Consider the following 27,002-nt stretch of genomic DNA (forward strand, 5'->3'; position numbering starts at 1 on the left):
TCGTTTATTAAGTTTTCTCCAAACAGCCAATCTTAATGGGTGGATGTTGGGCTTGGAAAGAGAACAGAAGTCTATGGATATCTGAAGACAGGGGCTCTTCACTAGAGGGGCACAAACACAGAAGCAAATGCAACCCAAAGAATAGGAAAGTCAGCAATTTTAAGCTACTGTTGCTTTTGGAAATTAGTTCTTGCAAAAGCACCACCTCAAAAAGTGGCTGGCTTCCCTGAAAGCTCAGTATCCTGGCTCTGGTTGGTCATCATTCTGGAAAACTTGCTGCATCTTTAAAATGTAGGATGAGGTAAAACATTTAAATACTGGCTGAATACAGTCATAGTGTAACCAAAAGCCAGAAAATTAATTTTTAAAATAATATATTTTTTAAAGTTTTCTTTTTTCAGGAGAAAAGACTAAAATCACTTCATACTCAAAATCTCTCTTACCCGTTTTCAACAAATGGTGCTGAGACAATGGAAAAAGAATGCTTACCTCACACCATATACAAAAATGAACTAAAATGGATCAATACCCTAAATGTAGGAACTGAAACTATAAAACTTTTACATGAAAACAGGAGTAAATCTTCATGACCATGGATTTGGCAATGGATTCTTAGATATGACACCAAAAGCACAAACAACAAAAGAAAAAAATAGATACATTGGACTTCATCAGCATCAAAGCTTTTGTGAGCCAAAGGACACTATCAAGAAAGTCAAAAGACAGCCCACAGAATGGGAGAAAATATTTGCAAATCAGTATCTCATAAGGGTCTATTTTCTGGAGTATATGAAGAACTCTTACAACTCAAAAAGAAAAAGACAAACAACCCAGTTTAAAGATGGACAAAGGCATTGAATAGAGATTTCTCCAAAGAAGATATATAAATAGCCAATAAGCTTATGAAAAGATGTCCAACATCATTAGTGTTTAGGGGAATGCAAACCAAAACCACAATGAGATACCACTTTATTATGGTCACCCATTATGATGGCCATAATTTTTTTAAAAAAGGAAAATAACAAGTGTTGACAAGGATGTGGAAAAAATGGGAATATACCTGGCTGGTAGGAATGTAGTATGGTGCAGTCACTATAGAAGACAATTTGGCAGGTCCTCAAATAGCTAAATACAGAATTACCACATGACTCAGCAGTTCTGCTCTTAGGTATGCACTTAAGAAATTTGCAAACAAGTATTCAAACAAAAACATGTACATGAATGTTCATAGCAGCATGATTCATAGTAGCCCAAACATGGAATCATCCCAAATGTCCATCAACTGATGAATAAATAACAAAATGTGGTATAGCCTACAATAGAGTATTATTGAACTAAAACAAGAATGAAGTACTGGTACATGTTACAATATGAATGAGCCTTGAAAACTTTATGCCAAGAGAAAGAAGCCAGACACAAAAGGCCACATCTTGTATGATTCAGTTTATACACAACATCCAGAATAGGCAACTCCTTGGAGACAGAAAGTAGGTTAGTCCTTGCCAGGAGCTCAGAGGAGTAGGGGACAGGGAGTGACTGTTTCATGGGTAAGGGGTGTGATGACAATCTTCTGGATTTAGATAGTGATGATGGTTGTTCAACATGTGCATGGAGTAAAAGCCACTGACTTACACACTTTAAAAATAGTTAAAATGCTGAATTTTGTATTATGTGAATTTCATCTTCATTAAAAAACACCCCTTGGACCCCATCTCTTCTCTAATCCTGCACGTGTAGCTTTAAACCAGTCATTTTACCCTTTGTGATTCTATTTTCGTCTTATTCTGTTTTTTCCTCCAATGTCCAACTTCTGCAAAGAGACATCTACACTGGTCTTCATTTCCTTTCCAGCACTTCCATTCATCACTCTAGATTCTACACCTGACCTAGAAAGGTCTGTGCTAACTCAAACGGAAGCTTGGGCACCTCTTCCTTACTAGAAGGGCATTCCAGTGATTGACATTAGAAGTCAAGTTCCCAGCATGGCCCTGCCACCAGGCTAGACTCGTCCATTGCACTGTCACCAAGGAATGTTAAGTCTTGGAAACAGATGGAGGAACTCGCACGGCGTTTCCCAGCAGGCACAGGCAATTCCTGCAAACTTAGGAGAGGGAAAGCCACACGAACAAAAATGTAAATTTGTGTGAGAAGACGTGATGCCGTTACTAGCAGAGTTTAAGTGCTTTTAACTCTGGATAATGGATAGTCTGCTCTGATTGCCTCGAAGGTGGATCTCCAAGACAACAGAATGGTCTAAAAGTGGAAGGAAGCTGTATTAATCATTTTCTTAATTTTCTTTCCTTCTTTTTTTCTCTCTTTTTCTGCTGGGGTCAGCAGGAATGGGAATCTTTTTTTTTTTTTCTTTTTAGATCAGTCTTATTATGATTATGATTATACTGAAAGACCTGGATGGGAGGAATGCTGCAATCTGAATTAAAAATAGCATTTTCTGTCCTCCCACACACAACACTTGAGTGCTCTGAATGCCTTTTATAAATGCAGACTTTCTGCCTGGCTAGATAAAAGAAGCTGTCACTTCATTTCCATAACGAAGTCATTCTCGGGAGAATTCCATTGTTTTAGCAATAGAATTTTTGTAAAAGGCCTCTTATTTTGCCTGAAAAAGGTAACAAAAATGAACTTTTGAGAGCTTATTCGACAAAACAATTAAGGAGTGAAGAGAGATTTTCTCCTTTTTTGATATGTTAGGAGTTGTAAGTGTGAGAATCCCCTGAGCCATGATACTAGGATAAACCCCTAAATCTGCGAGATGAAGGAGGAGGGGAGAAATCCTGTTATTCTTTCTACTAATAGAAATGGGGATATGCTCTTCCCCGAGAATGTGTGTCCTAGAGCCAGGTGACACACAGATGTTGCTAATTCTAAAGAGTTTTAAATATTTAGTTTTAAAGAGAGGTAGGAAACTTGTAGAATGCTCATAGTGTAAAGAAATTCCTTGGGGTTTTTAATGAAACGTGGTCATCAGGTATTTTAACTGAGTTTCAGGACTCTTAAGACACACCACGCATGGCTGCATCTTGCCAGCGTCCTTTACTCATAAAATAGTAGTTGATATTTTCCTTTATTTGCATTGGAAATGTTGCAGCAAGTGGAATACAGGGTCCTTCATGATGCAGTGTGACTTGTAGCGGGCTCAGACAGGCGTGTGGGAATGTGGTCACACTCAGCACCCCTCTCTTGTGTTTCCCCATCCCTCCACATGATGGATCTGTGCTCCAAATATGGTATCAAATCTTCAGCGCCACATTCATAGAAAGAAAGAATAATTGTATTTCTTGTTACTTACCCGGCCCTACGTAACCCACATCAAGGTATACCTGTCTTTGGTGTTTCAACAGGTAATCCCTAGATATAATGCCAAGTGGCATTTCTGCTACATGGTATTCACAGTTGAGACCATTGAAATCCCAGTTTTAAGCTAGAATGCTTTTATGAAGCCTCCTCCAGAAAAAGAGAAGTTTTCAATAGCACCTTTGTCTTGCAATACTTTTGTTCTGATTGCGTCAGAAAATTGTAATATTTAAACAAGGAGGCAGTTACTCGGAATAGTATTAAAAGAGAAGTTTAAAGTATAGAGTTGTTGTATCTGTTGGCTTTTAATTTAGTAAAACAAGTAGACCAAAAAGAAAATGAGTGCAGTTGACGTAATATTATTATGGAAAGTTCTGTGGGGGCAAACGTTATGCAAAAGTTAAGTAGTTAAATCTGGCACTGATTTTGAAGTTTGGAAGATAATTCTGTTGTTTTTGAGCTTTGAGTGACTTTTACTAATATACCAATACTAACTGTTTTTTGAGAGAGAGAGAGAGTCTCACTCTGTCACCCAGGCTGGAGTGCAATGGTGCAATCTCGGCTCACTGCAACCTCCGCTTCCTGGGTTCAAGCGATTCTCCTGCCTCAGCCTCACGAGTAGCTGGGACTACAGGTGCCTGCCACCATACCTGGCTCATTTTTGTATTTTTGGTAGAGACAGGGTTTCACCATGTTGGCCAGGCTAGTCTTGAACTCTTGACCTCTAATGATCCGCCTGCTTTGGCCTCCCAAAGTACTGGGATTACAGGCATGAGCCACCACGCCCAGCCTCAGTACTCATTTTTTAAAGCATGATTTGATGTCCCAGCTGTAGCCATGTAATTTTGCATAGTAATATTTCATAAAAAGAAAAGGAAGTTGTGGCTTTGATAGGATGCTTCCAAGATCGTGTTTTTAATACTTTTGGTGACTTCTGTTACTTGTGTCTGTTCAAAAGGACAGAAGTTGGGAGATGCATACATGGATTCTGTCTCTTCATTTTGTCTTCACTCCCTGTTTGGTACTTTGTGAAGTCAGGCCAAATAAAACAGTTGAAGATACTATCATATAACTCCCAATATTATGGCAAAAAAAGAATGAGAGGAAAATATTTAGCTATTTCTTTTTTAGAATTTTTACTAATTGAGTTATTAAAAAGAGGCAAATAGAGCAGGAACTGAAAGAGACTTAAAGTCAGAGGACTGGACTGCACACATTAGCATCTTGCAGACCTTAGCTGCTCATGATTTACAAATGCTTCAGAAATTATCAAAGCATGAGGCACAGCCTGTGTCTCCACCTTCCCCATTTTCACCAAGCACTTCTGCAACACCTAAACACTGACCTTTTCAAGCAGGCTGGAAGAAAACTCTCCTCTGGGCAGAAGGTGTGTGATGACTCACGGCAACCAGAAAGGGGATGTGTAACTCAGGGGTTGTGGAGTCTCTGGGCTTCTAAACCCAGACCTCCCTGTCTTCTGGCCCACTGTTCTTTCTGTTATGCTACAACAATCCCTGAAGGACCTGTGTGTTGAACAAATAAGGCCAGGAATAAGTTGTCAATAGGAGCACATGACATCTTGTCTTTAAAATACTAATTTCCTGAGATGTCATTCTACAGCTGCTCGGCACAGATTGGGTATTTATCATCTCTGTGTTCAACTTACATTTTATTTTCATTTTATTCTTGATATGCAGACATACTTTTCTCCAATGTATAATTATATTTCGTAGCAAACTTTGCACTACATCCATAAGATGTAACCTGCATACAAATACACGCACCAGGAGAATCTTTGTGTGAATAAATCCTTACTTTTATGTGATAAGCCATGCTAATGATAAGAAACAGTGGCATGGATCAACATGAACTATAATTTTTTAAAAAGCTTTTGAGGATAGACATTTTTCCAGCGTATTTATCTCTGTGATAATGTGTTCTTTAGGCAGACACTAATTTTGGATTTCATTCCTTGAACACAAACCAGTGAATATACACAGAGAATATTCTGAGTGCGTGCTAGGTATCCAAGGACAGCCAGTTTGTAAGAAATTGTACAATGGATAACTCACATAAATGATCAAATGTTGACTGAACGGGGAACACATATGTTGTGAATAAATCATGTTCTTCAGAATACCTTGAGTTGTGGCCTGCCTCCCACGCTGACCTCCCTCCAACTCTTCTTGAGGTCTGACTGGACCCTCAGTCCAGCCCTGCACTGGAGATGCCTCTCCCTGGGAAAGGGGTGTTTTTGGCCCAGCTTGCCTGCCACGTAAGCTCCTCGGTGGGCAGGGTGGAGACAGGGCTCTGCACCCTGCTGGGCTGAGTGTGCTCATTCAGAGGAAGCATTTCTGAACTCTGCAATTGCTAGCAGCCCTGGCAGCTTCTCTTTATTCCTCAGAAAGAAAATACAAAGAGTTAGCTTTAGTCCTGAGTTGGGAAAAGAGGCTCTTGTGGAACATTTCACTGATGGACTGGGGAGTTTCCTTAGAGGCTTATGTGATGATTTTTCTCCAAGTCACCCAAAAGGGTGTTCTTCCATTTGATAACCATGGAGGACAGAGACTCAAAGACATGTAACATCTTCAAGAATAATGCAATATAATGCCATGTTACCAATCGTTAATCAACGAATATTGAGCAAAGAGTTCTCATTTGCAAAAGCACCATGAAGCTTACAAAAAGAAGACAGACAGAAACCCTACCTTTACGGAAGTTACCACATTCCACTTGGGGAAATGACACCTATTTTAGGATAAGGAATAAAATGATTAGTAACACAAGGAAAAGGAATTTTTAAACCATAGGCGTTCACCTGCAAAAACAAAACAACAACAACAACAAAAACCTTCTGACTGAGAAAGTTGTAGAATAAGAGGATAAAAGAGTCATAGAAAAAGTGGGATTTGAGCTGGTCTTGGGAGGTCTGGCTTACATTTTGACACGTGGAGTAGAAATGCAGGCTCTCATAGAGGAAGTGAGAAGCTCACTGTGGCTGCTGCAGTGTGCATGAGGGAGAAGTAGAAATGAAGTTGGAAAAGCATGCTGGGGCCAGATTGTGAAGATCTTCAACATCAAATAAAGAATTTCAAAGATGTTCAGTAAGCTGTAGGAACCAACGAAGGTATGGATGGCATGGGGAAGTTGTGTTATATAATGTTTACTTTAGGAAGTTTGATCCAACAGGGATGACTCAAATAGTTTAGAGAGAGAGCATTGATAAGAAGACCAATGAGCAGGCTGCTGTGAGAGGAACTCAGTCTGAACTAGCATGGGGCGGTGAAGATAGAAAGGGTGCAGAATTGGTAGGACTTGAAAACTGATGGAATGTGGGAGAAAGAGGAGAAGATGATGATACTGTCAGCTTCCATCAGAAATGAAAGAGGAGGAGCTGGATTTGGAGCAAGGGACTGGGAAATTTTGAAATAAACATAATTTATTTCCACTGCATATATCCAGGAGTTTGTAGGGGGTGATACCAGGGACCAGGATACAGATTTAAGAATGATAAACAGTAGAAGGAAATCATTATAGAAAGTAAAGAGAACTGAGCAGATAGCCTTAGGAAATCTGTCCCGTAGGGTTAGAAAGAACAGGGAGAGCAAAAAACTGAAGAGGGGCTATAAGGAGTAATATAAGGAACCCAAGAAAGTACCATCTCAGAGAAATTAAGATTATTTGTTTACTTTAGTTGCAATAGACAAATTAAACTCAAAGTGATTCAAACAAAAAAAGGAATTTATTGTATTATATGTGGATTGGTTTTCTATTGCTGTATGGTAAATTACAAATATAATGACTTAAACAACACCTATTTATTATCTCAGTTTCTGGACATCCGAAGTCCAGGCATAGCTTACTTGAATTATCTGTTCAGAGTTTCATAAGACTGAAATTGAGGTGTCGACAGGGCTGCCTTATCATCTGGAGCTCATGGTCCTTTTTCAAGCTCACATGGTTTTTTGTATGTAGTTTCTTGTGGTCTCGTAGGACCGAGGTCCCTGTTCCATTGCTGGCTGTGAGCTGGGGGCCACTGTCAGGTCCTGGCATCCACCTTCCGTTCCTTGCCACATGACTTGCCTCCTCCATCAGCATGTCCTCTCTCATTCCTGGTACAGCCCCATCTCTTTTAGGGTTCTCTTAATTAGATCAGGCTCACCAAGATAATCTCTCTATTTTAAGGTCGGTTGATTTTGGACCTCACTTATATTTGCAAAATCCCTTCACAACAGCAGAACCTTGATTACTGTACCATTGACTAACTGGGAAGAGGTGTGTGTCTGCCGGGGGGCATGGCAATCTTGTGGGCTACATTAGAATTTGGTCTATCATAATATAACTAAAAATTCCAGGGATCAGGCCAGGCGCCATGGCTCATGCCTGTAATCCCAGCACTTTGGGAGGCTGAGGCGGGTGGATCACTTGAGGCCAGGAGTTCAAGACCAGCCTGGCCAACATGGTGAAACCCCATCTCTACTAAAAATATCAAAAATTAGCTGGGTGTAGTGGCGGGTTCCTGCAGTCCCAGCTACTCAGGAGGCTGAGACAGGAGAATCGCTTGAACCCGGGAAGTGGAGGTTCTCAGTGAACTGAGAGTGCGCCATTGCACTCCAGCCTGGGCAACAAGAGCGAAACTCCATCTCAAAAAACAACAACAACAACAAAAAAAAACCAACAACAACAATAAAAATTAGCCAGGTGTGGTGGCACATGCCTATAATCCTAGGTACTCAGGAGGCTGAGGCAGAATTGCTTGAACCCGGGAGTCGGAGGTTGCAGTGAGCGACATCGTGCCACTGCTCTGTCTGGGTGGCAGAGCAAGACTTCATCTCACCAAAAAAAAAAAAAAAAGTTCAGGGATCAGTCTAACTTTTGGCATGGCTGAATCCAAGGGACTTTACCGTCATCAGGACTCAGATTTTCTGTCTTTCAGCTTTGCTCTCTACTGGGAAGCTGCCTTCTCCAGTGGATTTTCCTTAAGAGGTGAATAAAGAAATCAGCTGTTAGTAGCATCCTGCTCCCATGGTCTCACTAGGAAAGAGTGTGTTGCTCCTCTTAGTTCCAGGTAGTCTGAGAGACGCCTCTGATTGGCTTGCCTTGGGTACATGCCTACCCCTAGACCAGTGACTGTGGCTAGAGGGTTGCTGTATTACGATTGTCCAGACCTGGGTCATATGTCCATCTTCCGGGCCAACGTGTGAAGTCGTCCCAGCCCAGATAACAGCCAAGGGGAGAGATCATTCCAGAAAAGATGCTGTTGAGGCAAAAATGCTAGTCTACTAAACAAAAGGAAAAGAAAATGGAAGGAACTATTACTGGTGAACTGTATCAGACGTTGTTAGAGAAGTTAAGAGGAGGACTCAGCAAAGGTCACTGCATTTAGAAGGCAGGAAACCATTCGTGACCTTTGGAGGAGAAGGAAGGTTACTAACACAGAGAAAAGTGGTAGAAATCAAGCTCCAGAGTTTTAAGATATAGGTGGTGAAATACTGGCATTGAATGTGTAGTACAACTGTTTGTTGGTAAACAAGAGAGAGGGGACAGCCATTTGGGACGGTATTAGGGTATTGATAAGGTCTTTTAGGAATAGCAGTGACTGAGTATGCTTGGAGTATGTGAAATTTCCAGTAGAAAGGAAAAAGACTGAAGGGAAGTTGGGGGCAGAGTTGACCCCAGCAGGATCTAGAGCCAGTAGGAGGAGAATGGATTAAGAGCCCAAGTAGAGAGGCCACACACAGTGTAATAACCTGGGTTATATAGTATGTGAAGGTTTTTGTTGTTTGGTTTTTGGGTTGGTTTTTTTTTTTCAGTCATTTATCGCTCCTTTAAAATAGACAGGTATCATTGCTTTCAATGTAGCTATCATATGGTGATTAAATATACTCAGAAGATCCTTAGCATCTCTCTGGCCCTGTAATTGACAGAAACATTTAACCTTAGAGAAGTGGTTCTCAAAGTGTGGTCCCTGGACGAGCATCACCTGGGAACTTGTCAGAAATACAAGTTATCTGACCCCACCCCAAGCCTACTGAATCAGAAATCCCACAGATGGGTCCTAGCGTTCTCTGATTTAACAAGACCCTCTAGCCATTTCTATTCCTTTCTTCTCTTTTTTTGAGTCGGAGTCTTGTTCTTCCACCCAGGCTGGGGTGCAGTGGCGTGATCATAGCACATTGCAGCCTTGAACTCCTGAGCTCAAGCCGTTTTCCTACCTCAGCCTCCCAAAGTGCTGGGATTACAGGCATAAGTCACTGCACCTGGCCTTCTCCAGCCATTTCTGATGCTGTTCAAGTTTGAGTATCACTGCCTCAGAGGTCTGCATCTCCCCTCTCATGCCATGAAGGTTTCCTTAATAGTGGCTTTGAGAAGCTATGAGAACTAAGGATGTAAGCTGCTGGTGACGAGGAAATGGGGGAGTTTGTAAATCTTGAAAGGAGATGACAACTGTTCAAAATCCACTAGTGACTAAAAATGTAATGGATTGGAAGAACAGAATATAAAGGCTTAGTTGTAATTTAATTTTTTTCGAGTTTGTGGAGGGCTGACACATGATGATGACAGGCATCATCAGAGTTTCAAGTCCCTGGAGGACAGAGAAAGGTGAAATGGGCTTAACGTATAGCTGTAGACTGGTGATTCTTTCGGCGTAAGGGTTAAGTCCTAGAACAGGTTTTGGATATGGATCATTTAATTTAAATCCAGGCTCTTCCACTAGACGCTATTAGGAGGTTGCAAAAGAAGGGCATGGCAAGGTTTGTTTCATCAGGGAGCTTAGAAACTTTTTGAGCCTTCAAGACTTAAATAAATCCAGTGGAGTATAAAAAGACAGTATAACAAAGTGCTGAACTGAAAAGGACCTTGGGTCAGAATGTGTGGTAGAGACTGTAAGTGCTGTGGGCAGTCTGGGGAAGGAGAAATTGGCATTGTGTCATTTTCTCCTCTAGGCAGAGGATGAAACTGACAGCCCGGCATCATTTCCCAGGTCCGATGGCCAGATATTGGACAGCTTGGCTTCAGGAAGTGCTTTTTCTTGTCCTCTCTCTCCTTTCTGAGTGAGTCAAAGTTGCCAGGTCAAAGTGAAGGTTTGTACTCTGAGACTTTGAATGTGGAATATTGTTAATATTTTTGTTTGTATGAGAAGCCTGTAGAGTAAATTACATTTTATCTTGGGTATTTTAAATGGAAAGAGACTCAAATAGAAGTTTGGCATATTTGTTTCAGACAGGCTTTCAGACTTACTCCATTCATGGGGAGAACATGAATGAGCCTGTTGGATGATGCTTTAATGTTGTAGGATGAAGAAAGCAAACTACTGATTTTCCTTAGTGGAAGAATTAAGTTGAGCCAGATCTGGGATGATAGGGAAGAAGAAAACACTTCAGATGAACATGACATTTCCACTGCTTTTAATTTCTTTGCACCTTGCTTGCGGCTCATGTGGGTAAGTAAACAGAGCACTGAACCAAGAACCAAGAGAGAGGGCTGACAGAACACTGTTAATGGTGGGCATAAAAGCTGTTTAAGTTCAAGAGAGAAATGATAAAAATACTGTAATCATCAAGGGGCAGCCAGAAATTTGGTACCTGATCCAAGGTACTTAAGATGTTTTTCAGAAGTCTACAAGTAATGTGATCTGTTTTCAGTCCTTTTTGGGGGAGGGTTTCTTAACTTCAGCTGTGGCATGCAGGTGTCAACAAGAGAGCTTCCTTTTACTTCACTGTGATGATGGAGTGACTTGGGGTGCATTAGAGAGCAGGGTCATTATTTACCATCACATCAGGAATAACACCTGCCTCAGGGGTGTTCCTCTCACAGAAATTAATCACAGAGAAGGTGTGTGTTGCTCTGATGGCCTAGCAGTCAGAAAGATGAATCATCTCTTATTTCAAGGTACGGAGAACAGTTGTGTCACTCATTTCTTTTTCAAGGGGACTCAGTTGAAATGGCAAAATAAAAAGGAGTGAAATAACAGAAAACAGTTGTACCTCGCTAGATCAGTTCGTGTAATGCACAGACTGTTTCCTCTACCTGGAAACCTGATGCCTGGCTAACTTCTACTCATTTTCTACTTTCCTGCTTGAATGTTAGTTTTGTAAGAGAAGCCTTCCTGAGACCCTTCTTCTAAGTGAGGTACCCCCATCATGACTACAAATCACAATGTTCATTTTTCCTTCATACTGCCTATCCAGCTTTCAAATTTTATGCATCCACTAAAACTCGTATAATTATTTAATGTCTGTTCCTCTTGAGGCAGTGAGCTCCTTGGGTGCAGGATCCTGAGCTATTTTGTTTACCATGTATTCCCCCGTCAAACACAGAGCCTGGTGGATATAGCAAGTACCAAGTAAAATTGTATCAAGTGAATGATTTAATTAATGGGAAAGCACTTGGTAAACTGTATTCATTATGAAAGTGATGGTTAATTATATGTAGCAGACACCTCCTTTCTCTCTTCTGCCCTAATTTGGTCTCTCCATTTTTTAGTAGTTCTTTATTTTGAGGTATACTTGTCAGTGTGTTACCAATTCCAAATCTACGATTTGTTATTATTCATTCTTGTCTTTCTTTTAGAGATGAGGGACCACTCTTTTTTTTCCCTGAGAAATGGTATTAATGACACCCACAATGCTAATACTACAACTCTGTTTTTTCTGTGCATGCTCATGATTTGAAAGAAAAAACATGACTGGCCTTTGTCGATGATGTATTTGGGAAGCAGACAAGATTCTAGTGTAGCACTTAAATTCTGTTTCTCGTCATCCCCAAAGCCGCTAATATAAGTTCCTGTGCCTCAAGTGTGCTTCTCAAAAGTACACAAGGCAAAATAAGTTGATAGTATCGTTCCAGGAGAAGCTGTTCCTCGGTCAACCTTAAAAGGGGGAAAAAAATCAAGAAATCCAGGTGTGGAAAATATTAATGATCAGGATATGAATAAGTCTTTTCATTAAAAGCAACAGCAAATAAAAAGTTATCCAATCCTTTTCCATCAGGGCCTCGCTGTGCTACTTTGGTGGGTGTAACTGTTGTCTTCGGTGGGCGGAAATGGCAGACAGCCAAGTGGAAAATTTCACAGCGTCGCAAACATTCAGGGCACAAAACGCCGCAAACCAGCAATCTGAGGGAGCCGTGTACCAAATAACCACGCTCCCGCATGTGCCCTACGGCCCACCTTACACTCTTTCTCTTAGCTTCCTGCTTGATGCCTTCACTTTCTTTTCCCCAGAGATTCCAGATTCTTCGTTTCTGTTCCTTTTCTTTCCTGAAACTCAGCACAGTCGGGCATGCAGACGTTTGGATGCTCCAGGGATAGCTGATGATTGGTGCCTGGCCAGTGCTGACTTTTGTATTCTGGCTCCAGGGCTCAGGAACAGGCTTATGACCACCAGTAACGCTTTGCATTTACATTGTGGATTTCTTCTCGGGAACTGTGTGTGCTTGGCAAGAATGATCCTCTTGATCTTCTCCATGACCCAGTAAGGTATGACAGTGGTAGAAGGTGCTAGTCCTTGGCTCCTTTTGCAGAAGAGTAAAGCCACGTGGCCTGTTTTGAAGCTTTTTTGCAAGTCTGCCTCTCAGCTAAGATTGTGTCTGAAATCTCCCAGAAATGGCTTCAACTTTAGGGTGAGGAGAGTCTGGCTGTACCATGCTGTGTCCTTTTTGAGAAAAGAGCAAGAACATTGAACTTCTTTTTTAAGAAAATGACCTTCGGTGAAGTATCAATTCGTCTAATTGGTCGTGAGACTTTATTTGTTGAGATAACAAGTGATTTGATGATGCGTTTACCTTTTTCTTTTTCTTCTGCTCTATTTCCATGCTAGGTATTTCTCACTTCTCTGTGAAAGGAAGGAAGACCACGCCTGAGCCCAAGAGCCCTCAGGAGCCCTCCAGCGCCTGTGAGAAGTCTCCATGGTGAAGTATAGGCTGAGGCTACCTGTGAACAGTACGCAGTGAATGTTGTAAGTTAATAACCAAGAACAATATCTGTAGTGGCTTGCCTTGTCAGGATTCATGAATCACTTGATGTAACTGAGCCAGGTGTTGAAGGGGTATTAGCATGAGCTCTAGGTGATCGTCCAATTAGTTTCTTTTTTTAAGGGAAGAAGTCCTGTTTGTATTTGCTGGAACTTGCCTTTCTCTCAGCTTCTATGGCATGCTGCAAACTAACTACTTCAGGAATAAAAGGATAGAACGCAGTGATTCTTTCATTGTAGGAACCTCTTTTCTACTGGTTCAGCCTAATAGTATCAGATTTAGAGCGGCCCCTTTAAACTGGGCTATTGCAAGTCTTTTAGGTTGGTGAGTAGCAGGTAAAATTCTCCAGGCTAAGGATTAGCAATCAGCATTTCCATCCAGCAATTATTCTTCTGTATGTGCAGTTGATGAAAATCACATTTTTCTCTCTGGCTTTTAAAATCTTGAGGTATGCAAGTTTTAAGCAGTTATGTGTGGTACTTCACTTATTCAAAATGAGCTGATTTACTGGTTTTGATCAGGTTACTGGCTTGGGATTTTGAGACTAGAAAAGTTTGTTCCCACTTGTCACCTGATGGCCGCCTTGCATGACAAGTTTTAGTATCAGGAAATGGAAGAGATGACATAGTGTGACTTCAGGGAGCCCTTCCACTAGGAAATAATGCAAGGGTGCTCAGCCCTGCTACTTTCTGGAGAGTTTACCTTGTTGCTGGACTGTGTCACAAAACAAAGTTAGGAGATTTTGACTAGGAAAGAATATAGCTGCATGAAACTCAGGATGGCCTATGAACACCTCTGAGGATGAAAAGATACTCTCTTCAAATTTTGGGAAATGACAAGCCAATTTCTTCTAAATTTTTGTTGTTTTTGTGTATATATAAATACATATGAATATTTCTGCAATATATATGTATATTCTTGTTTATGTATGTGTATATATCTATATATATATTTTTAGGTTTCCAGCTTCTTGTGAACTCGGCCAGAAAACTTTTTTGAGCATGTATTACCTATTTTTTTTGCAGTTGCCTACAAGATTTGTAAAGCGCAAAGTGCAGCATATATCAGGGAGAAAAGTATTGACATGGAAAAAAATAGTTCCTAATATTTTTTGTTTCATAGATTTCTAAACATTTGTATTAAAATATGCATATGTATCCATGTCATATCCTCAGGGTTAAATAATTTAGTAACATTAATATGAGCTTATTAAATTCAAATTTTCCCAGTGCTTCATTGAAAGCAGACAGCGGGAGACACTGAAGCCTCATTGTATTTCCATTCTGTACACGTTGGGTCTAGTGGAAATCAGTCAACCTGGAATCAACTGACCTGAATCCTATTCCTGCTGTTGAGATCAAGTACCTTGGCAACCTTGGGCAAGTCGCGAACCCCCTATAAAGAAATATTTTGCAAGTCTGTGTATTGTTCCATACTACCTTATTTTCAATTTTTTTTTTTTTTTTTTTTAATTGAGATGGTGTCTTACTCTGTCACCCAGGCTGGAGTGCAATGGTGTGATCTCGATTCACTGCAACCTCTGCATCCCAAGCTCAAGCGACTTGCCCACCTCAGCCTTCAGAATAGCTGGGACCACAGGTGCACACCACCATGCCTGGCTAATTTTTTGTATTTTTGGTAGAGACAGAGTTTCACCATGTTGTTCAGGCTGGTCTTGAACTCCTGAGCTCAAGTGATCCTCCTGCCTCTGCCTCCTAAAATATTTTGATTACAGATGTGAGCCACCATCCCCAGAGCATACTACCTTTTTATTAAGCAATCAGCATCTTGGTTTAGGGTCCCTCTAAGGGGCAGAGCATTGTGAAAGCACTATTTTACTTACTTATTTATTTATTTTTTAAAAAAACCTTATTATAAAAGTTTCTATCACTATCAAGGAATAATTGTGAGCCATGTTAGATTTGGGTACTCCAGTTACAGTGTGTTTTACTAGAAATCATTTTCCCAATCAGGTAACTGTTAGAATGCACTTCTGGTGGTATCGTTTAAAGCATTTTTATCCTAGGAAACGAGTGTCTTATGTAAAACTGCTTTAGGTTTCAGGCTCTATTTAAATAACTCGTGCAGTTACCATAATCAAGATAGCTTTTGTTTCAAATCTAGTGGGGTTTTTTTGTTGTTGTTTTAACCGTTGCTTTGAACTGTTCATGTGACACCCTGTCAGACCTCAAAGATTAAGTGAGGTTTTCAAAGAACTTCTGAAGTGTACATTTTAAGATGCCACATGGCAGACTTGAAGTAATTTTAAAATCCTTCTGTAAATGGAGTGTGTTGAAGAGCAAGAAAATACCAAATTCTAGTGAACTCTTTCTGCATGCTAAGTACTTTCTTTTCAAAACCACATTTGCTTGGTAGGGGCAGTGGGAGTTCCTTGTTTTCTTAGTAAACTGTGATGTTGGTAACCTTTCATTGTCTGGGCACATGTTCACAGCACTGGTTTTCTATCTTCCCTGGGTTTAGTGTCCTGCGTGCCCCAAAGTCTGTTCCATGGAGAGCTGTTGCAGTGGAGAAGGCAGGCGATTTTCAAAGAACGCGTGTTTGCACATGGACAGGGTCTGGGGGTGGGTGTATAAATGTGTGAGTGATAATCACAGCAGCCATTGGAAGTCCTGGTTCCCATGCTCAGCAGTCCCTGCAGATGTTACTCCTTGCATTCATTCCTCTGCATGTCCCATTAACTGCCTCTCAAATCTGCCACCACTTGTCAGCAGATGGCCTTTGCCCCTGAAGATGTTTCAGACTGGCTCTAAGATGGGGGATCTTGTACAAGAAGAGAATGGTGCTGACACTGAACTCCGAGTTAGCAGACCTGGATTTTATGCACAGTGCTATTGTTAGCTATATAACCTTGGGCCCTCTCTACCACGGGGATTCATTTTATGATAGACAACTTGAGAAAATTCAGTTAAATCACTTGCAGTGGTGGTTCTCACCCTAAGAGTCTCATGTTGCATAAAGTATCCGCCTTAGATGAGGCCGATTGAACCTTTATTTTACCTTCTTGGGTTCCTAAAAATCAATGATTTGGCACTACCTCGTTTACAGCTGTTTTTAAAACATTGAGCACAGTCTTAAGGTTACAAGAAAACAAGAGTTATTACATCTTTCACTACCATGAAACCCTTTCCCCAAGACCCTCCTAGGCACCGTATGACAATTCAAAGGTATTTCTTTGAGACCATCCTTAGACTGTAGCTTTAGCTGTTTAAATTTAGGGTCCATACTCATTGGTCCTTTTGAAAATAAACAGGAGCCATTTTTAAACTTGAATTTTCTAAAACTAACCACCTCTGTGCTCAAATATTGGTTAGAGTCTAAGCAAGGAGAGAGAGATCCGTATTTCATTCCTAAGCTTCTCTGCTTCCTTAAGTAAGAATTCTTGAGTTACCTTATCAAAGCAGCCTTCCCTGATCTACATAAAATAGCATCCACCCCATCCCTCTCAGTCCTCTAGCCTTCTGTGTTTTTTCTTTTAAGCATCTTACATACTATATATTTATTTGTTAATCATCAGTCTCCTCAACTAGTCTACAAGCTCTGCAAAAGGAGGGATGGTATTCTTATTCTTATTCTTATTCTTACTCCTTATTCTTATTCTTAGTCTTATTCTTCCCTGGTGAATGGATAGTACCTAAAATACTGCTTGTTCCCATAATAGGCAATCAGTAAATATTCATTGAATGAATGTCTAAGGATAGAGTAAGTGCATCCCTAGGCCTCTCATGTGTGGGCCTGAGCCATTAGGAAAAGGAACATACATGCTGTTCTGATGAGATTGCTTGAATCTGACAGCAGTTTAAGGGTGTGGGGAAGGGATGGAGAGTCTAGACTATTTTCTTTTCCTTAGAAGTGGATACTTGATGTGTATAAAGAAATGTGAGGAGGGAACAATTTGTGTAAAAAAAAAAAAAAAAAGTTTTCTAGACCTATCAGTAGAGTTTGGGGATTTTCTAATACTTTTTTTAAAAGTCTGCACTGTGTGTATTTCCTCTCCTTTTCCATTTGAGTGGTTTGCTTTGTCACTTGTTTGTGAGCATCCTGCCCTGGCTTTCTGTGAACGGCGGTGGTTTTGTCTCTTATCATCACATCATTTCATCACTACTTACGTTCATGTTTCTTTTCAAAGTAGGACCGGGCCCGAAGTGCTGTATCTCCCTAGAAAGGGGCTGACTGAATAGCACTTCATTCCAGTGCACACCTTAGAATGAAAAAATGGTGTGCTGGTACAAATGAAACCCATTTAATGTCTCTGTGGTGTGTGATGGGAAGTTCACAAAAGCTTTCTTAGGGAGGCATTGTGCTATTTAGCTTTTGAGGACAGCAATAATAAACGTTTCTGGAATTCTGTGTATCTGCGTAGTCCCTTTTCAGAATAACTGCTCTGAGTGCAGGCATTACATTATTCCTAGGAAGAAATGGAGAGACTAAAATAAATACGTCTGTACCTGTGTAAACAGCATTATGCTGTCTGTATAAGTCATAAAAAATGGGAGCTGAATTTCTCTTACTCTGAATCTCCGGAGTAAGAGAATTGCATACACACACTCTCTAATAAGAGCAATCTGGGAATTTCCCTCTGTGTCTGTCAATTTGTACCTTTTAGATTTGCCATCTGTGATACCAAATTCTCCAGCACTATCATAAAAAAAATCTGAAGTAGGTAAGAGGGTCAGGAGAGAAGGGGAGATTCCACCACTGTTGGACAAGTGAGGGAGAACAATCTCCTTTTTCTTAAACCCTTGCTTGTAATGGTCCTGCAAATTGACCTGCAGATTGTAAAGGCAGAGAGGGTCTGACTGAGCTTACTCCATCCAAGTGCGCTGGGAATCGCTTCAAGTCTTCTAGAGTTTTCTCTTTCACCCATTTCTCTCTCTTCCTCAGACTTCCTCGAATGGCTTCTGATTGACAGCTTCGCTAGTTCCTGGCCATTGCCCCTGGTGTGTTATTTGGGATTGGCACCTTTGGCAGGGTCTTTGCAGGAGTCACTGCTTCTAAGAAGTGGTGTCAGAGCTACCTCCTGAGGCAGCTGACAAAGTGCGCCCATCCCAGGCACACCCTTTCCCCTTGGCGCCTTCTTCCTCAAGTACTCAGCTCCTTCTCTCGGCATCTTGGACAGGACGAGGAAAATGCAAAGAACACTCAGACGTTGTGGAAGGAAAAAAGTTCATGGATCTTTTACAACCTTCGCGTTCTATGGGGGGAGGAAAACATCAACAGCCTGGTCAGGCTGCTTTGTAACTGAATAGTGCTGAGGTAAAATGCTTTTGTCTTCTCTTTAAGTTTAGAGTTCACTCAATACATGATATTTATTAACAGACTGTTGTGTACCAAGATGTTCTTGAGTCCATCAGGGATCCAGTGCTGAGTAATCTGTACTTACCGCTGTTTGAGACTCTAGGAAGGTGCTATGGGAGGATGTACTTGGTGGCGGAGTCAGGTGTACGAAAGGGACTATGGGTAAGAGTCATCAGCGCTGGAATTTCAGGGAAGACATCTAAATTGAGCCTTCAAACAGAGGTAGAATTTCAACCCAATCTATGTGTGTATTTAGGGAAGACAAAGGACGCTTTGAGAAGAGACTAGGAATAGTCTTTTGTGTACTATTTCTGTGTCTGGGCATGTGAGAGCTCGGAGCCAGAGCTTGCTTTCCATCAGAAATTGTTTGAACACTGACAAAAACATAGCATGAGGATTTGTAGCACATGGTCACCAGGCCACCATTTTCTTCAGGATCATTTTAGATCTTTTTTTTTTTTTTTTTTTTTCAGACAAACTCTCTCGCTGTGTCGCCCAGGTTGGCATGCAGTGGCACGATCTCAGCTCACTACAACCTCTGCCTTCTGGGTTCAAGTGATTCTCCTGCCTCAGCCTCCCAAGTAGCTGGGATTACAGGCGTGCATCACAATGCCTGGCTAATTTTTGTGTTTTTCATAGAGACGAGGTTTCACCATGTTGGCTAGGCTGGTCTCAAACTCTTGAGCTCAAGTGATCTGCCCACCTCGGCTTCCCAAAGTGCTGGGATTATAGGCATGAGCCACTACACCTGGCCCATTTTAGATTTTTATATGTAAAAGTTGAAGCAGGAACTTGAGATGCCTAAAGAATGATGCCTCCCGGAGTTAATAAGGGCAGTGTTTCCAACTGAACTTTGGACAGAAAAACACATCCAAAACTAAAGATATATTTTTTAGGTGGTATAAGTTCAAAGTGCTCAATGTTCAAGAATCCACAAGAAAGAAGGGCAGGGATGAATGAATAGTAATAAGAACTAGTTGACATTGTTTTGTCGTAGAACCCAAACAAAATCTATTGGTTCTTAACAACACATAAATTACTCCTTAGGACCAATGTAAAGAGAAAAATAGGTAACTTCATTTTTTAATTATCTAAATTTTTCACTTTCGTAAAAGAATCATATTATACCATAAAAATATTAACCACATCTCCAACTTAAATTCATGTTAAATTTCCAGTGGTAGCTATGTAGTAAATTATTGCTAAGTAGAATCGTAGACTGAAAGAATTAATCCATCTTCTATAAATCCTGAGGATTATGTTAACCTTTTCCAGACACCTAAACAAGTACGTTACATGATTCAGAAAAAGTCATTTTTGACAAGTATAAAATGATTTTTAGGTGTGATAGCAAATTAGCTGTTTGAAACCTATGTTAGAGAAATTAAGTTTTCAGAGTAATTTTTTTTCTATTTGTGCTTATATTCCTGAAACGACTTACTTAAGAAGAGTCTCCTTAAATGGAAACATAAATGGTATACAAATGGCGATCCTCTGTTGTCATCTTTTATTTCCAAAACTCAGGCAGGTTTTTATCATCATGCTCTTTGGACTCTTAACCATCTTCTTCTACTTTTAAATTCTACTTCTTTCTCACTACCTTTATAAAGAGCATCTTGTGATCTTTTCCCAGTCTTGAGTGCCTGGCACTGGGAGGTGACCTGCCCACATTGTTGGCAGAATTCGCTGCTGGACCCCTGCACAGGTCCCGGGCTGTTGGTTACGTGTTTCAATCTGCACATCAGCCATCCTCACCAGCCTTCCTTTGTGCATCTAGAAATGAAAATGCTCTTGACAAAATGGTATTCTAAAGTTTCCATTAGGTTGCTCTTCATTTCATTTTTCCTTTCTTCTTCCCAAGCCTTTGTGGCTTGCCTAGAATTGAAAAAAAAATGTAATTTCTCCAGGGCTAAAATCCAAGACTTTAATAGGCAGTCTTAATCCAATGCTCCTACGAGTTGCTACCCGTTATAAGCATTGTAAAACTCACCCTGGAGAACAAAGAGAACTGGGCACAAAGATTATTCTCTTCTTCTACCATGGCAAGCCATAGTTTTCCGGTTTCCTTTGACTTTGTCTTCTTTGATCTCTAAAAGGAGGTAGAGGAGTAGAATGCTATTGTTCAGAAAGGAGAAAGCTATTACTTGTCCAAACAGATTGTTTTTTCCTTCTCTTTGGCAACCTCGATGGCTCTACCTGTTTCTGGCTCTCATACTTCTGCTTGTGAACAGCCTTCCTCCCTAATTTTCAGGAAACTAACAAATTAAACGTGCAGATGTCAGGTGGTTACTCCATATCTTCTGGCTCACATAGTTCAAAACAGAGTCATTCAGCGTCTATCTAAAGCTAGCTCCTTGCCCCTTCTCAGTCACCACCACATCAAGCACAAATGTAGATGAAAGGGTAGTGTGTCAAGGTGAGAGCTGCCCACTGGGTAGTGTTACTCTGTCACTCACCATAGGGAACAGATTAGCTGCCAATCAGTATCTCATCGCTGTCATCGGAGTTTATAATCCAGGTTCCCAGCCCCACTGGTGATCTATTTCTGTGCCTCTGCAGTGACGCCAGTTGTCCTAGCAATGTGCTGGCTGGCACTTCGTTAAAGGCAAGTGAGGGAGTGGCGGTGGAAGAGGGTGGCCTCGAGAGGGTCAGAAGGGAGTTGGCAGTCACCTTGCTCAAAGAGGATTTTCCATTTCCCTCATCTGGGCAGGCCTCCAGGAGGAAGATGTCACTTACTAAGTGTATCATGGGAGTGTCACTTACTAAGGATCATGGACCACATGGTCTTTCTGGTACAGATAGAATCCCATGGAGAATAACAAATGAATTAATGGGTAGTCCAGGCAGAATGTGGGGACTGCCGGGCCAAGATGTTAGGTGATCTCAGGGCATCTCATGGTGTCAGTGTTTCTTGTGAATCAGGTTAATGTTCTGGTTGTTGATCAGCACCGGCATGCAGATTTGGAGACATGAGTAGATGTTTCGGAGGAATCAGAGGTCAAGGGAGGCAGAAGGAAGGGAAACACCATGACAGTCCCTCTTGGCCACTTTTCCTGTTGACAGGTCTGGCCTGAAAGCTGTCCAGTGTAACGAGAGCCTTCTTACAGAGCTCTGGTAACTTATCCATGCTCCCAGCCTTGAAGAGGAATACGGCTCACCTTGTACTCTTCTTTTTAATTGCTCTCCTCTCTTTATGCCACATTGAATTGGCACTAAATGACTTTTTCTGCCATTTTCTGATTTGGATCCGAAGAACATGGAAATACTGTGGATTGTATCTTAAAGTCCCTGTCCAAGGTGGCCTTGCCTAGATGAAATCTAAAATGGCCAGTCGAGTGACATTGGCAGACCTGGGGGCTTCCCTCCATGGCCACTTCTCTGTGGAAACCCCCAGGCAATGGATTTGGTGACATTTTCTCCTTAGAGTGCTTCTGGTCTGTGTGGTCCTGGAGATGCCAAGACATTTTTCACGGAGAAAGATACTCAAGGTGGGTCTTTGCAAGGAAATGGGGAACCAGGAAGACTGATGAAAGGGTGTCCCCCGAGCACTGAAGATCCACAGATAAAAGGAATTTTGAGGTATGCATTGTTGCCTTTCCCTTCACGACTAAAAGAGTTTTTGTAGTCTCACTGACCTTCATCATTTGTTCCACTGAATGACCACACTCAAGCCAAGATAATTGCATGAAACTGTGTGCTTATGATGGGAAAGGCATTTAGCGTGTAACTGACCATTTCTAGCACCTTTTGTGTACTCAAAAAGTATTCACTTCTTCTACCATAGCTGAAATAAGGGCTGGTAGTGAAGATATGGGACTGAAATTGAAATAAAAGAAAAACTCCAAGGGTAGCTGTTGGCACTTTCAGAGCATCCCGTATTTTCAGGATGTTTCATATGAGATAAAGTAAATCAGTTTTGTTTGACAGGGTGTGGTGTGCCCAGCCAGGTCCTTATTTTAAATTGCCGAAATGATTTAAATGATAGAAGACATTGTGTGTTCCTGAAACAATAAATACCTATTAAGTGCATTTTGATACTGTGGAGAAGTACGGTTTTGTTTTTTTGGATTATTGTATAACTGTTAATTCAACACTTAGTGTTTAAATACTCATCATTCTTTATGTTGCACAGGTAATAAAGATAGTTCTCTCATGTGAATAAGAAATACAACTAATGTGAATGGCATTAAAGTTAGAAGATTCAAATTCTTCTCTGGGTTTGATGGTTGCTTTTTTAGAAGAAATTTGGCAAAGCAGATGATAGCCCAGTTAGGTTTCATGAACTTCATGCTTCATGTTCTTTTCTTTTTACCACCTAGCTAGATACACAATGAATATTTGGAAACATACTAGAAAGGAAAGAACCCGTTGTCTCTTCTTCCTGAATAAGTTGTTGTTGATCACAAGGGTAGGCATGAATCAAAATATTAATGACTAGGCCGGACGCAGTAACTCCAGCACTTTGGGAAGCCGCGGCAGGTGGATTACCTGAGGTCAGGAGTTCAAGACCAGCCTGGCCAACATGCTGAAACATCATCTCTACTAAAAATATATATAAAATTAGCTGGGCGTGGTGGCGCATGCCTGTAGTCCCAGCTACTTGGGAGGCTGAGGCAGGAGAATCACTTGAACCCGGGAGGTGGAGGTTGCAGTGAGCCAAGATCATGCCACTGCACTCCAGCCTGGGCAACAGAGTGAGACTCCATCTCAAAAAAAAAATTAATGACTAAGGAGAAGATAGGAACACCTTGGGCGCTGTCCAATAGCAGGAACTTCAGGCTAAGAATGGACACCTGGGTTCTCTTCCCATCCCTGCCCTTTTGGACCAGGGCAAGCTACTTTCTTTCTGGGTGCCTCTATTTCCTTATCTTCTGAAGGAATATCATTATCACTGTCATTTAACAGCATCAGATTTAAAGTATTAGTTCATATAAGAGGCTCTTTGAATCACATTTGGGTTCAGATTTCAGACCTGCCACTCATTAGCTGTGTGTCCTGTGGGAAATTGCCCAACCTCTCTGAGCCTTATTTACTTCATCTATAAAGAAGGTCTGACCATACCTACCCTGATGACTTATTAAGAGAGTGAAATGCGATAAAGTCTGTTCAGTTTTTAGCCCAGTGATTGCTCCCTAATAACTGTGGCAGCCATGATGCTGTTATGATGATACATTTCACAAAACAAAATCTATCATGATGTGTTGCTGAAGTGAACAGGTGAGCAGTTGCAACTTGCTAGTCTCTTTGTTGTAGAGACATTTCCTCTGTAATAGGAGTTGTCATTAACTGTCATTGTCATTACACTGACAGTGAATTCAGTTATGTATTGTTAAGACCTTCTGCTTCCTTGACATGTATATAGTAGAATAATTATGACAGTGAAGGTGACACATTTGTCAGAATTATCCATGTGCATATGCTGAGGGCCCTTGGAATTTTAGGTGAATTTTATAGTATTAGTCAAACTGAAAGGCAGAGTGAGTTTGGAAGCTATAATAGTCTCATCTATAAAAGGAGTAGGGAGATTCCCAAAGGCTATTGATATGAGTAGAACTCTAAAAAAGTAAAACGTTAAAATACATTTTGATGTGGTTACCGTGTCTAGGTGGTGATAGGTAAAAAACGGTCTAGTCTAATTCTTTGAAATTTAGGATAGAAGAAAGTCTGAAGATGGATATCTACATTATTTTATCTTCTTTCAGCAAATATTTACAGAAAGAGAGAGAGAGATTGTGTGTGTGTGTGTGTGTGTGTGTGTGTGTGTGTGTGTGTGTGTGTGTATGTGAGAGATCTTCTGGGATCAGGGAAGCTTTCATCCTCAGACTTGAATGATGAGTAGGTGTTAACCAGAAAACGAAGTGGATGTATCAGTTAGCATATACTGTGTAACAAGCCATCCCAACAGTTAAGGTCCAAGACCACAGTCTTATGATTGTAGGCCACCTGGGCTATTTTAGTCTGGGCCAGCTTGGCTGGAACTGGTTAATCCATCATGATCTCACTCATGTGGCTACTAGAAGGCTGGTTTGCCTGAGAGATGGGTGATCTTCAGCTGGGACAGCTTGTCTCTGCTTCAGGTGGCCTCTCATCCTCCTGTAGAGTAGTCTGAGTTTCTTCGCTTTGCAGGCTCAGGGTTCCCAAAAGCAGCAAGAGAGGGCAAACCCCAGTGCATGAGTGCTTTTCAAGCTCTGCTTCAAGATGCTTGTTAATTTCCCTTTAACCAAAGCAAATTACTTAATTTGTTCAGTTCAAAGGATGGGGAAAATCTAGTTCTAGTCACATGGGGGACAACATGAGCAAAGCTCAAAGGTGAGAGAGAACATGGTGTGTTGGAAGACTGCAAGTAGTTTGGAGTGGCTGGAGTCGGGCATATGTGAAGTCCCATGAAGAACAAGCCAGATCATAAAGTGTCTTTTCAGTAAGCTCTGCTGAGGAATTTAGAGTTTATCTTGAAGACAGGGGAGTGGTCACTGAAAGAGTTTAAGCAGGATGTTGACATGATCAATAAGATGTGTAGAGACATGGTTAGGTGGCAAACGCCTAAAAGCACTCATTAGCCTAGACAATTCAGGAAATTTCCAAAGAGATGACCCAGGGATAGCATAGGAGAAGATGGAAGGACTTGACTGAGAGGTGGCTCAAAGCTGACGTGTACTTTCAGAACAATGTGACCAGAAAAGGGGTTGGAGGCCCTTCAAGGTAGAGCAGAAAAGACAGAGGCTCAGGTCATCAGCAATATCTGTTTGAATCTGGTGGGAGAACTCCACCAGTGTTCCTTACCTCGCTCCTCTGTGGGATCCTGCCAGACTCCAATGTCCTTGGATTCTAAATAAACACCTACCAAGGGGCTGAGTCAAAGAGATTCCAGTCTCTGAAAGTCTCTTGTCATTGTCATCACCCAGCCAAAGACTTTTCCTTCCAACATGTTTTTCCCTTTGACCTCAAAATAAACAATGTGTTCTTAAGGCTCTGGGGTGCTCTCAAAATGCTTCTCTGACCTCGGATAGGACCATGCTTAGCCTTTAATTTCCAGATCTGACCTTTCAACTACACTGTTAAGCGTAACTCTTTCAAAAGGCAAAAATAGAAATGACTGTTTCATTTCACCAAATTCAAGTCGCCAAGAGTGAGAACGTGCGGTTTTCACCGGTACGTTTGGGGACCAGTTTGTTGTCACTGAAACTGCCTGATATCAGGTCAGAGCGGCTGGGTTTTCAGTCCTTGGGGTTATAACTCAAATGTTGAAAGTGCTATCTTTTATAGATAAAAATGAGGGAGGGGAGCATCAAAATGTGTGCAATGCAGATAATAATTTGCCAGGTTTTCTTTCTAATTTTTTCATTAAAAAAGAAAATACAGAAGAGTCTAAAAGTAGGGCAGTCTGCCTTCATTCCTGTGCTCTTTTCCTTGAGGGACACCTTCCCTAACCAAATAATTGAAAATAAATGGGAATTGTGGGAACAGAGGAAGACAAGAAGGAAAACTAAAAACCCAGAACCTAATCTTCCAGGGGCAGGCGGGCCACTTTTGTAGCTCAGATTCTGACATTTTCTCCCATGAAAGAGTTCGAACACACTTCCTGATTGGAGTGCTGTGTCAGCATTAAACTTAATGCAGGGCTCTGCTCTGGCACCTTTGGGGCTGGTGGTTTAGCCCCTCTGTGTGCCATGTCTTATCACCAGCACTGCTAACTGAATGGGATGCATTTTCAAAGACAGGAGAGGGTCTGAAAAACCCCAGGGCATGGTCGGAGTCTGCAGGCATTTGTTTGCTGCTGAGAACCATGGCAAGCATTTTTGACATTTTTATCAGAGTCTTAGTTAAACAGTTATGTGGAGGACTGATAAAGAAGTGTGTGATAGGAGACTTCCTAATTTAAAGTACCCAAATTTGGCGAGCTTTATACTCATGTGAAATGGAAATGAAAACATGGCATGTTTTGGAATTCCTGATTCTGCTTATTTGCTTTAATAGCAGATCATTGCATAAACACTGACTCACTGCGTTCTATACTGAAAGGAAGATATGGTTTGCTGTGTTCAATCTGGTCTGGCTTCCAGAACACAGTATAGAACAAGTGCCAGAAGAAGGGATGAGCTCAACTTTATAGGTGACCGGAGAGATGCCCAATTCCATGTTTTGTTCTGTACAACACATGACCTTACATGAAGTTTTGCATAAAATATTGAAACAGTACGTGACTCTTTAAAAATATGTATATAATCCGTTCTAGAGTATATGGAGTAGAGAGTAAAAAAATAGAGTCTTCTTATTTTTGGAAGTGGGGTGAAGACGCAGGTGTGCATATGCTGCCACCTGCGTGTTATTTCACTGAGTTTTGTCAGGTTCTTTTCTTACTCACCTGCACTTTGTATGTTACCTTAAGCGCTGTAACCATT

The 27,002-nt window shown here is 41.1% G+C and overlaps 2 protein-coding genes across 2 annotated transcripts in view; both read left to right on the forward strand.

Annotated features, from left to right (window-relative positions):
• Window positions 1-27,002, forward strand: part of ATXN1 (ataxin 1) — a 458,573-nt gene that overhangs the window by 260,803 nt on the left and 170,768 nt on the right. The window contains exon 6 of the mRNA NM_001436892.1: window positions 13,134-13,271. The gene's annotated coding sequence lies outside the window, so the exon portion shown is untranslated. The remainder of the gene's footprint in view (window positions 1-13,133; window positions 13,272-27,002) is intronic.
• Window positions 1-27,002, forward strand: part of LOC135970357 (uncharacterized) — a 429,298-nt gene that overhangs the window by 260,803 nt on the left and 141,493 nt on the right. The window lies entirely within an intron of this gene.

Source organism: Macaca fascicularis, chromosome 4 (assembly GCF_037993035.2).
Source record: "Macaca fascicularis isolate 582-1 chromosome 4, T2T-MFA8v1.1".
In the NCBI taxonomy this organism is placed as follows: domain Eukaryota; kingdom Metazoa; phylum Chordata; class Mammalia; order Primates; family Cercopithecidae; genus Macaca; species Macaca fascicularis.